The sequence below is a fragment of the Labrus bergylta genome, chromosome 24 (genome assembly GCF_963930695.1).
Source record: "Labrus bergylta chromosome 24, fLabBer1.1, whole genome shotgun sequence".
Taxonomy (NCBI): domain Eukaryota; kingdom Metazoa; phylum Chordata; class Actinopteri; order Labriformes; family Labridae; genus Labrus; species Labrus bergylta.
Genome location: NC_089218.1, coordinates 13,375,432 through 13,385,431, shown reverse-complemented (window position 1 = coordinate 13,385,431; position 10,000 = coordinate 13,375,432). Strand labels below are relative to the sequence as shown.

Sequence of the window (10,000 nt, the reverse complement as noted above, 5' to 3'; positions counted from 1 at the left end):
AACAAAAGCAAATAAAAACAGAAATAAACGAATTAGTGAACGCAGCAGGGGAAAGGGTGACGGATAAAACTGAAATATTAAAAACGGTCAAAGGCTACTATGAAAGCCTGTTCACGAGACAGGAGTGTGATGGTGCGAGCGCGGACAGAGCTGTGGGTGCCTTAAAGAAGGAACTTAGCGACGAGGATAAAATATGGTGTGAAAGTGAGTTTACGGACGGAGAAATCAAAAGCGCTCTAGAGGGTTTAAACAGAAACAAAAGTCCTGGTAGCGATGGCCTAACTGCTGAATTTTATTTAGCTTTCAAAGAACAGCTAGTACCCATACTAGGCAAACTAAGTAAATATATTGAGAGAGTCAAATGCATACCGAAAAGCTTGGGGGAGGGGGTGGTTACTATTTTCTACAAAAACAAGGGGGACAATAAAAATCTGGACAACTACAGACCAATCAGTTTACTAAACACAGATTACAAAATCATAGCAAAAACAATAGCCAATAGAATCAGGGAAGTAATAGGAACTATCATAGAGCAAACACAATCATACAGCATACCAAACAGGGACATAGCAGACTCAATCATTTCAATAAAACAGACGGTCAGGGACATGGAAAGGGAGGGGGGGATATGGTTAGGGATTGATTTAAGTAAGGCATTTGACAGAGTGGATCATGGGTTCATGGGGAGGGTTTTGGAGAAGTTTGGGTTCGGGGAGAGAATGCGAGAGTGGATAAATGTGTTGTACAAAGGGGCGGAAAGTAAGATAAAATGTAACGGGGCTTTAACTGATGCATTTAAGATCACAAGATCAGTAAGACAGGGGTGTCCGATGTCAGCGCTGCTGTATAGCTTGGTGGCAGAGCCGCTGGCAGCGCTGATATCGGAAGACGGGAGCATTGAAGGAATAGGGGAGGAAAATGTTAAAATAATCCAATATGCGGATGACGTGAATATAATGGTGAAAAGAGAGGAGGATATAGAACTAATACTGAAACACGTGCAAACCTATGAAAGGGCATCGGGGGCAAAAGTAAACGAAAATAAGTCTGAAATTATGCTACTGGGAAGGGAATCAAATTACGCTAATAGGTGGGGATTTAAAACGGTGGGGGAGAGAAGAAAAGTGCTGGGAGTGAGTGTGGGGAAAAACGAGAATGAATGTGATGACGAAACATGGAAAGAGGTGGTGGGTAAAATTAAGAAAACTTTGAATTTGTGGAGGGCAAGGGGCCTATTGCTGAGAGGAAGGGTAGCCGTAACAAATGCTCTCGTGTTGTCCAAAGTGAATCATGCGCTGAGTACTTGCGCGCTCCCGGACTGGGCCTTCGCGGAGATCTCAAAGATCATTAGGGACTTTATTTGGAGAAACAAAGCAGCGAGTATAGCTCACAAAACAATAATAGGGGCTAAAGATCAGGGTGGGTTAGCTTTGATTGACTTACTGACAAAAAAAGTAGCACTAAGAGCCAAATTGATAGGCAAATTTAAGGACCAGAGCCGGAGCGTAGGTTGGAAAAATCATTTCAAACAACATCTGTGCAGTTTTGGACTCCACAACGAGGACAACCTGCACCAGATAAATAACCCGGACGCATTTAAACACTTGCCACGGTTTTTCCAGGAAGTACTCAATGCGTGGTATCAGGTTTCAGCCTGGACTGTACCGGAATGCGGAACGAGAGGGTCAGTGCTGCGGCTGCCCTTCCTCTCAAGCCCGTATTTTAAAAATGGGGAGAGGGCAATCAAGTGCGAGGCAATGGAGAAAGCGGGATACATTAGAATAGGGGATTTAGTGAACGATGAGGGGGAGTTTGATGTACAAATGGTGTTGGTGGGGTTAAAAAACAAGGGGTATGTGTGCAGAAAGGATGTGATTGAGAGAGTGTTTGAAAATGTAAAATTGTCTTTGTCGAGCGAATGGGAAAAACTAATCAAGGAGAAGGAGGGAGCGATGCGGGACGATGCGGTGGGGATCTCCCTGTGCCTAGGGGAGAAGAAGCACAACATTACTGATGTCACCACAAAAATTTGGTATAGATGCGCAATCACACATAGAATACAGAAACCCACATCTGAAGTTAAATGGACAGACACATACCCAGACATAACAAGCAACATGATATGGAAAAACATTAACATACCGCACACACCGCATGCAATATTTGACTTAGATTTCAAACTGAGGCACAGGAGGATCTTCACCTGCATCGTCCTGCATCAAATCCACAAGGAGAGGTATGAAAGAAAGTGTTGTGTATGTGAAAGTGTGGATGAGGATTTCGTGCATTTGTTTGTGACATGTGGGGAATTGGGCGTGTTTTGGGGAAAAATAAGGGAAATGTTGGGGAAATGTAGTGAGAATGAGTGTTGGAATGAAAGGGGGTGGGAATTGTCGGTGCTGTTGGGGGTGGGAACGAAACAAAAAAACCACAACGTTATGAATATGATTTTAGCCTTTGCACGCAAAGCGGTTTTTAACAGAAGGAATTTTGCATTGTACGAAAACAAGAGAATGAATGTGTGGAGAATGTTTTCGAATGAATGGAGAGCACACCTAAAATTGTTGCACGTTGCGAATGAGAGTGAGTTTGTGAGAATGTTTGTGGAAGGGGCGAAAGTGTGTGGGGTAAATGAAGAGGGCATTGTGTGGGACGTATAATTTATTTTGTTTCTGTTACGGTTTTTCGTTGGTCATGGGGAAAAATGGGTGGTTTGATTTGAGGGCCTTTTGGTTTGCAGGGGAGGTTGAGAGCTCTCAAGGGGATTTTGTTTGCTTTGGGGTTTGTTTTCGGGGGTTGCTTACTTTGAGGGAAGAACTCAAGAGAGTTTTTAAGTGTTTTGGAATCAGGGGAGGTTTTGATTTTGTTTGCTTTATTTTGTTTTCTTTGGCAAGCGCTTGCCTCTGAGGGGAGGTTTGATTTATATGGTGTATGTTTTGGTATTGTATTTCTTGTAAATGATGTGTAAATAATATAAATGTTTTTGTACTTTTGATAATAAAAGATAAAAAAAAAAAACACGCCCGATCTCGTCAAATCTCGGAAGCTAAGCAGGGTCGGGCCTGGTTAGTACTTGGATGGGAGACCGCCTGGGAATACCAGGTGCTGTAAGCTTTTTCATTTTTTTCATCATATAGAGACATATTCACATGTCCAAAAATTCAGCCAGAATCAATAATGTGGGGGAGCATTTTCTCCCCCACATTATGGCCGAGGGCATGAGATCTTTAAAAGGCCCCTTTCTGCACACAATAATGGCTTACGGCCATACCACCCTGAACACGCCCGATCTCGTCCGATCTCGGAAGCTAAGCAGGGTCGGGCCTGGTTAGTACTTGGATGGGAGACCGCCTGGGAATACCAGGTGCTGTAAGCTTTTTCATTTTTTTCATCATATGCTTTTCTTTCATCATATAGAGACATATTCACATGTCCAAAAATTCAGCCAGAATCAATAATGTGGGGGAGCATTTGCTCCCCCACATTATGGCCGAGGGCATGAGATCTTTAAAAGGCCCCTTTCTGCACACAATAATGGCTTACGGCCATACCACCCTGAACACGCCCGATCTCGTCCGATCTCGGAAGCTAAGCAGGGTCGGGCCTGGTTAGTACTTGGATGGGAGACCGCCTGGGAATACCAGGTGCTGTAAGCTTTTTCATTTTTTTCATCATATGCTTTTCTTTCATCATATAGAGACATATTCACATGTCCAAAAATTCAGCCAGAATCAATAATGTCCCCACATTATGGCCGAGGGCATGAGATCTTTAAAAGGCCCCTTTCTGCACACAATAATGGCTTACGGCCATTCCACCCTGAACACGCCCGATCTCAGAAGCTAAGCAGGGTCGGGCCTGGTTAGTACTTGGATGGGAGACCGCCTGGGAATACCAGGTGCTGTAAGCTTTTTCATTTTTTTCATCATATGCTTTTCTTTCATCATATAGAGACATATTCACATGTCCAAAAATTCAGCCAGAATCAATAATGTGGGGGAGCATTTGCTCCCCCACATTATGGCCGAGGGCATGAGATCTTTAAAAGGCCCCTTTCTGCACACAATAATGGCTTACGGCCATACCACCCTGAACACGCCCGATCTCGGAAGCTAAGCAGGGTCGGGCCTGGTTAGTACTTGGATGGGAGACCGCCTGGGAATACCAGGTGCTGTAAGCTTTTTCATTTTTTTCATCATATGCTTTTCTTTCATCATATAGAGACATATTCACATGTCCAAAAATTCAGCCAGAATCAATAATGTGGGGGAGCATTTGCTCCCCCACATTATGGCCGAGGGCATGAGATCTTTAAAAGGCCCCTTTCTGCACACAATAATGGCTAACGGCCATACCACCCTGAACACGCCCGATCTCGTCCGATCTCGGAAGCTAAGCAGGGTCGGGCCTGGTTAGTACTTGGATGGGAGACCGCCTGGGAATACCAGGTGCTGTAAGCTTTTTCATTTTTTTCATCATATGCTTTTCTTTCATCATATAGAGACATATTCACATGTCCAAAAATTCAGCCAGAATCAATAATGTGGGGGAGCATTTGCTCCCCCACATTATGGCCGAGGGCATGAGATCTTTAAAAGGCCCCTTTCTGCACACAATAATGGCTTACGGCCATACCACCCTGAACACGCCCGATCTCGGAAGCTAAGCAGGGTCGGGCCTGGTTAGTACTTGGATGGGAGACCGCCTGGGAATACCAGGTGCTGTAAGTTTTTTCATTTTTTTCATCATATGCTTTTCTTTCATCATATAGAGACATATTCACATGTCCAAAAATTCTGCCAGAATCAATAATGTGGGGGAGCATTTGCTCCCCCACATTATGGCCGAGGGCATGAGATCTTTAAAAGGCCCCTTTCTGCACACAATAACGGCTTACGGCCATAACACCCTGAACACGCCCGATCTCGTCAGATCTCGGAAGCTAAGCAGGGTCGGGCCTGGTTAGTACTTGGATGGGAGACCGCCTGGGAATACCAGGTGCTGTAAGCTTTTTCATTTTTTTCATCATATAGAGACATATTCACATGTCCAAAAATTCAGCCAGAATCAATAATGTGGGGGAGCATTTGCTCCCCCACATTATGGCCGAGGGCATGAGATCTTTAAAAGGCCCCTTTCTGCACACAATAATGGCTTACGGCCATACCACCCTGAACACGCCCGATCTCGGAAGCTAAGCAGGGTCGGGCCTGGTTAGTACTTGGATGGGAGACCGCCTGGGAATACCAGGTGCTGTAAGCTTTTTCATTTTTTTCATCATATGCTTTTCTTTCATCATATAGAGACATATTCACATGTCCAAAAATTCAGCCAGAATCAATAATGTGGGGGAGCATTTGCTCCCCCACATTATGGCCGAGGGCATGAGATCTTTAAAAGGCCCCTTTCTGCACACAATAATGGCTAACGGCCATACCACCCTGAACACGCCCGATCTCGTCCGATCTCGGAAGCTAAGCAGGGTCGGGCCTGGTTAGTACTTGGATGGGAGACCGCCTGGGAATACCAGGTGCTGTAAGCTTTTTCATTTTTTTCATCATATGCTTTTCTTTCATCATATAGAGACATATTCACATGTCCAAAAATTCAGCCAGAATCAATAATGTGGGGGAGCATTTGCTCCCCCACATTATGGCCGAGGGCATGAGATCTTTAAAAGGCCCCTTTCTGCACAACATAATGGCTTACGGCCATACCACCCTGAACACGCCCGATCTCGGAAGCTAAGCAGGGTCGGGCCTGGTTAGTACTTGGATGGGAGACCGCCTGGGAATACCAGGTGCTGTAAGTTTTTTCATTTTTTTCATCATATGCTTTTCTTTCATCATATAGAGACATATTCACATGTCCAAAAATTCAGCCAGAATCAATAATGTGGGGGAGCATTTGCTCCCCCACATTATGGCCGAGGGCATGAGATCTTTAAAAGGCCCCTTTCTGCACACAATAATGGCTTACGGCCATACCACCCTGAACACGCCCGATCTCGTCCGATCTCGGAAGCTAAGCAGGGTCGGGCCTGGTTAGTACTTGGATGGGAGACCGCCTGGGAATACCAGGTGCTGTAAGCTTTTTCATTTTTTTCATCATATAGAGACATATTCACATGTCCAAAAATTCAGCCAGAATCAATAATGTGGGGGAGCATTTGCTCCCCCACATTATGGCCGAGGGCATGAGATCTTTAAAAGGCCCCTTTCTGCACACAATAATGGCTTACGGCCATACCACCCTGAACACGCCCGATCTCGTCCGATCTCGGAAGCTAAGCAGGGTCGGGCCTGGTTAGTACTTGGATGGGAGACCGCCTGGGAATACCAGGTGCTGTAAGCTTTTTCATTTTTTTCATCATATAGAGACATATTCACATGTCCAAAAATTCAGCCAGAATCAATAATGTGGGGGAGCATTTGCTCCCCCACATTATGGCCGAGGGCATGAGATCTTTAAAAGGCCCCTTTCTGCACACAATAATGGCTTACGGCCATACCACCCTGAACACGCCCCGTTTACGGCAAAGACAGAGTGGAGCCCGGAGAGAGCAGACGTGCCAGAGAGAGCAGGAGTCCTTATTTTTCATTTTTGTTATATATGCCTTGTTTTGTTTAAAGTCCTCAGATCTTGAGTGATCGTCCCCCAGCAGTCACGGACTGTGAGGGGGATTGCTTTTCTTTTTTGCTTTTTTCTTACCTGTTTACCCCTTTTTTTGGGAAGACCTTTGATTTCTTAAATGTTTGCTAGCGGGCCGCTAGCAAGCACACACGGACGGATTACAAAGATGACAGGACAACGGACCGGAGAAAAGGAAAAAGAAATGGATAATGGACAAGAAAAAGGACAGACAAACACGGCATTGAAACAACGGAACGGATTAAACGACAACGAAAAGGACGACGGACAAAAAGGACTGATAAACATGGCAAACGAAACTAGGAATGGTATGGACAACGGAGAGAGAGGAAGAGAGAGGAGCAGTGAGCTGATTGCCCCAGCTGCGGACAATCAAGGACTGATTGGTGTGCAGAGTGTGAGAGGTGCAGAGGGAGCTGAGACAAGAGAGGCAAAAGTGGCCTACGAAAAAAAACTGACACTAAACATTGAAATGGTGGGGGAAAAAGTGCCTCTACAGCAGGTGATTAACAATTTAAAAATGATCTGCGGGGGCCTGCTGGCGTGCAGAACCGTCGGGCCGGAAAAACTGGAAGTAACAGTGAGCAACATCAAGGGAAAAGAAAGGCTGCTGGACGGCTTCAAAATTGGAGAGACAAGAGTTGTAGCCAGAGAACTAAACAATGACGAGCTGGTGGTGTCCTTTCTGAACCTGCCGGCCTACATCACGGATGAAGAAATCGTGTGGAAGCTGACGGGCTGGGGAGTGAACCCCACATCTCCGATTAAAAGAAGAATGTGGCCAGGGACAACAATAGCCGACGGAACAAGGTTTGTCCGGGTCCGGTTCAACGACCAGGTACAGTCGCTACCGTACTCCACAAAATTCAATACAGTGATGGGGAGCGAATTCTTCAGAGTCATTCATGACAGACAGCAAAAAGTGTGCAGGATGTGTATCCAGCCGGGACACATCCTGCGAGAGTGCCCGGAGTTCATGTGCCACAAATGTGGGGTGCAGGGACACTTTGCACGTGAGTGCAGCGCGAACCTGGCAAAATGTAAAAACTGTGGAAAAAGAGAAAATGACTGCGAGTGTGAAAATGAAAAGGAGAGCAGGAATGAGGCGGAGGAGGAGGTGTACAAGGACGCGGCAGAAGGAGAGGAGGAGGTGACTGGAGAAAGCGAGGAGGAGACCGGAGAGGAGGAGGGCAGCGGAGGAGAAATGGAGCAGAGCGGAGAGAGCGGAGGAGAGCAGGTGGCAGAGAACGAGTTGGAGACGCCGGAGCAGGCTGGAGGAGGGGGACAACAGAAGCAGCGGAAAACGAGCAAGAAAGCGAAAAAGGGAGACAGAACGGACGGAGAACCAGGGGTAAGCATGAGCACAAAGGGGAGGGAGGTGCCTGAGAGGGTGCCGGGGCAGGCGGGAGGGAGTAAAATCAGGGCAAACAACCTGACTAAAAGCGCCAGTCCAAACGAAACGGACAGCGAAATGGATGTTAGTGAACTGGCAAGCGCGCAAAAAAGACTGAGTTTGGGGCAACGAAAGAAGTTGGCTAAAAAATTAAAAAGTAAAGACAAATAATGGCTGGAAATAACCCTGGTAAATCCGTTTGTTTTTCTTTTTTTTCCTTTTTGATAATGGCCTTAATTTTATTTTCTATCAACGCCAATGGACTACGAAGCAAGGAAAAGAGACAATCCATGCTTTCCTGGCAAAATGACATCCTGTGTGTGCAGGAGACCAGGTGGGATGATTCCCTGGTAGAAGACATTAAAAAAGACTTTGTGGGCCAAATCTTTAGCTCCAATGGTACGCCAAGGGCGAGAGGAGTGGCGGTTCTAATCAAAACGGATCGGGTAACAGGGGCTAATTTGGTGTACGGGGATAAAGAGGGGAGAGTTATAGTTATAGACTGTATGTACGAAACAAAAAATTTAAGAATTATAAATATATATGCGCCGAACGGAGAAAAAGAAAGGAAAACGTTTTTTATAGAAATAAGCAAATGGTGGGAAGGAAACTGCGTGATAATCGGCGACTTCAATGTGGCAATGACGCCAACAGACGTATCAAAAAATAATGTGTTCAAGGGGGACGTAAGCAGAGGGGCACTGAAAGACCTAATAATAACCAAGCAGTGCTTAGACATATGGAGATTGCTGCACCCATGGGAAAGGGCTTACTCTAGAAGGCAAATCGTGCTAAACAGACTGAAACAATCAAGAATAGACCTCTCCCTGGTGACATGTGAGGTGGTGAAGTGGGTAAAAAGCGCTGAGTATAAAACCAATACGTGGAGCGATCACGCAGGAATGACAATCACATTTGGAAAAGAAACTGATTCACGTAAAGGAGGGATATGGTGCTTTAACGGAAGTCTGCTAGAAGATGATGCGTTTGTGAAAAGCATGAAAAAATTCTTGAATGATGTGGGATATGAGTGGGGGGAGAATGAAGATATGAATGTGTGGTGGGATGGGGTAAAAGTCAGAATCAAAAAAAAGTGCATTAACTATAGTAAGGAGAAAAAGTGGAGAGAAAATCAAATGGAAGAGAATCTAAGAAAACAACTAAGTGAGGAAATAACATTGCTCGACAGTGCAGATAATGCTTGCGCAGAAAAATACATACACTTAAAAGAGCAGTTAAAAGCGTTCGAACTAAAAAAATGTAGGGGCGCAGCGATTAGGAGCAAAATACAATATTTGTATGAAGGGGAAAGGAGCACAGCCTTTTTCCTGGGTCTGGAGAAACAAAAGCAAATAAAAACAGAAATAAACGAATTAGTGAACGCAGCAGGGGAAAGGGTGACGGATAAAACTGAAATATTAAAAACGGTCAAAGGCTACTATGAAAGCCTGTTCACGAGACAGGAGTGTGATGGTGCGAGCGCGGACAGAGCTGTGGGTGCCTTAAAGAAGGAACTTAGCGACGAGGATAAAATATGGTGTGAAAGTGAGTTTACGGACGGAGAAATCAAAAGCGCTCTAGAGGGTTTAAACAGAAACAAAAGTCCTGGTAGCGATGGCCTAACTGCTGAATTTTATTTAGCTTTCAAAGAACAGCTAGTACCCATACTAGGCAAACTAAGTAAATATATTGAGAGAGTCAAATGCATACCGAAAAGCTTGGGGGAGGGGGTGGTTACTATTTTCTACAAAAACAAGGGGGACAATAAAAATCTGGACAACTACAGACCAATCAGTTTACTAAACACAGATTACAAAATCATAGCAAAAACAATAGCCAATAGAATCAGGGAAGTAATAGGAACTATCATAGAGCAAACACAATCATACAGCATACCAAACAGGGACATAGCAGACTCAATCATTTCAATAAAACAGACGGTCAGGGACATGGAAA

General features: G+C 45.0%; 7 non-coding genes and 5 pseudogenes across 7 annotated transcripts; all 12 read left to right on the top strand.

Moving 5' to 3' along the window:
• The first annotated feature begins 3,257 nt into the window (after positions 1–3,257).
• Positions 3,258–3,376, top strand: LOC114917427 (5S ribosomal RNA). The gene has a single exon (XR_003806139.1). It is a non-coding gene; the product is annotated as a 5S ribosomal RNA (ribosomal RNA).
• A 161-nt stretch (positions 3,377–3,537) lies between these two features.
• LOC114917428 (5S ribosomal RNA) lies at positions 3,538–3,656 on the top strand. The gene has a single exon (XR_003806140.1). It is a non-coding gene; the product is annotated as a 5S ribosomal RNA (ribosomal RNA).
• Positions 3,657–3,801: 145 nt separating this feature from the next.
• On the top strand, positions 3,802–3,910 carry LOC114917407 (5S ribosomal RNA; annotated as a pseudogene).
• Positions 3,911–4,071: 161 nt separating this feature from the next.
• Positions 4,072–4,180, top strand: LOC114917422 (5S ribosomal RNA; annotated as a pseudogene).
• Positions 4,181–4,341: 161 nt separating this feature from the next.
• Positions 4,342–4,460, top strand: LOC114917408 (5S ribosomal RNA). The gene has a single exon (XR_003806127.2). It is a non-coding gene; the product is annotated as a 5S ribosomal RNA (ribosomal RNA).
• A 161-nt stretch (positions 4,461–4,621) lies between these two features.
• On the top strand, positions 4,622–4,730 carry LOC114917419 (5S ribosomal RNA; annotated as a pseudogene).
• Positions 4,731–4,891: 161 nt separating this feature from the next.
• LOC114917409 (5S ribosomal RNA) lies at positions 4,892–5,010 on the top strand. Its single transcript, XR_003806128.2, has one exon. It is a non-coding gene; the product is annotated as a 5S ribosomal RNA (ribosomal RNA).
• A 143-nt stretch (positions 5,011–5,153) lies between these two features.
• LOC114917420 (5S ribosomal RNA) lies at positions 5,154–5,262 on the top strand (annotated as a pseudogene).
• Positions 5,263–5,423: 161 nt separating this feature from the next.
• On the top strand, positions 5,424–5,542 carry LOC114917410 (5S ribosomal RNA). Its single transcript, XR_003806129.2, has one exon. It is a non-coding gene; the product is annotated as a 5S ribosomal RNA (ribosomal RNA).
• Positions 5,543–5,703: 161 nt separating this feature from the next.
• LOC114917421 (5S ribosomal RNA) lies at positions 5,704–5,812 on the top strand (annotated as a pseudogene).
• A 161-nt stretch (positions 5,813–5,973) lies between these two features.
• Positions 5,974–6,092, top strand: LOC114917411 (5S ribosomal RNA). The gene has a single exon (XR_003806130.1). It is a non-coding gene; the product is annotated as a 5S ribosomal RNA (ribosomal RNA).
• Positions 6,093–6,235: 143 nt separating this feature from the next.
• Positions 6,236–6,354, top strand: LOC114917412 (5S ribosomal RNA). Its single transcript, XR_003806131.1, has one exon. It is a non-coding gene; the product is annotated as a 5S ribosomal RNA (ribosomal RNA).
• Positions 6,355–10,000: the final 3,646 nt, after the last annotated feature.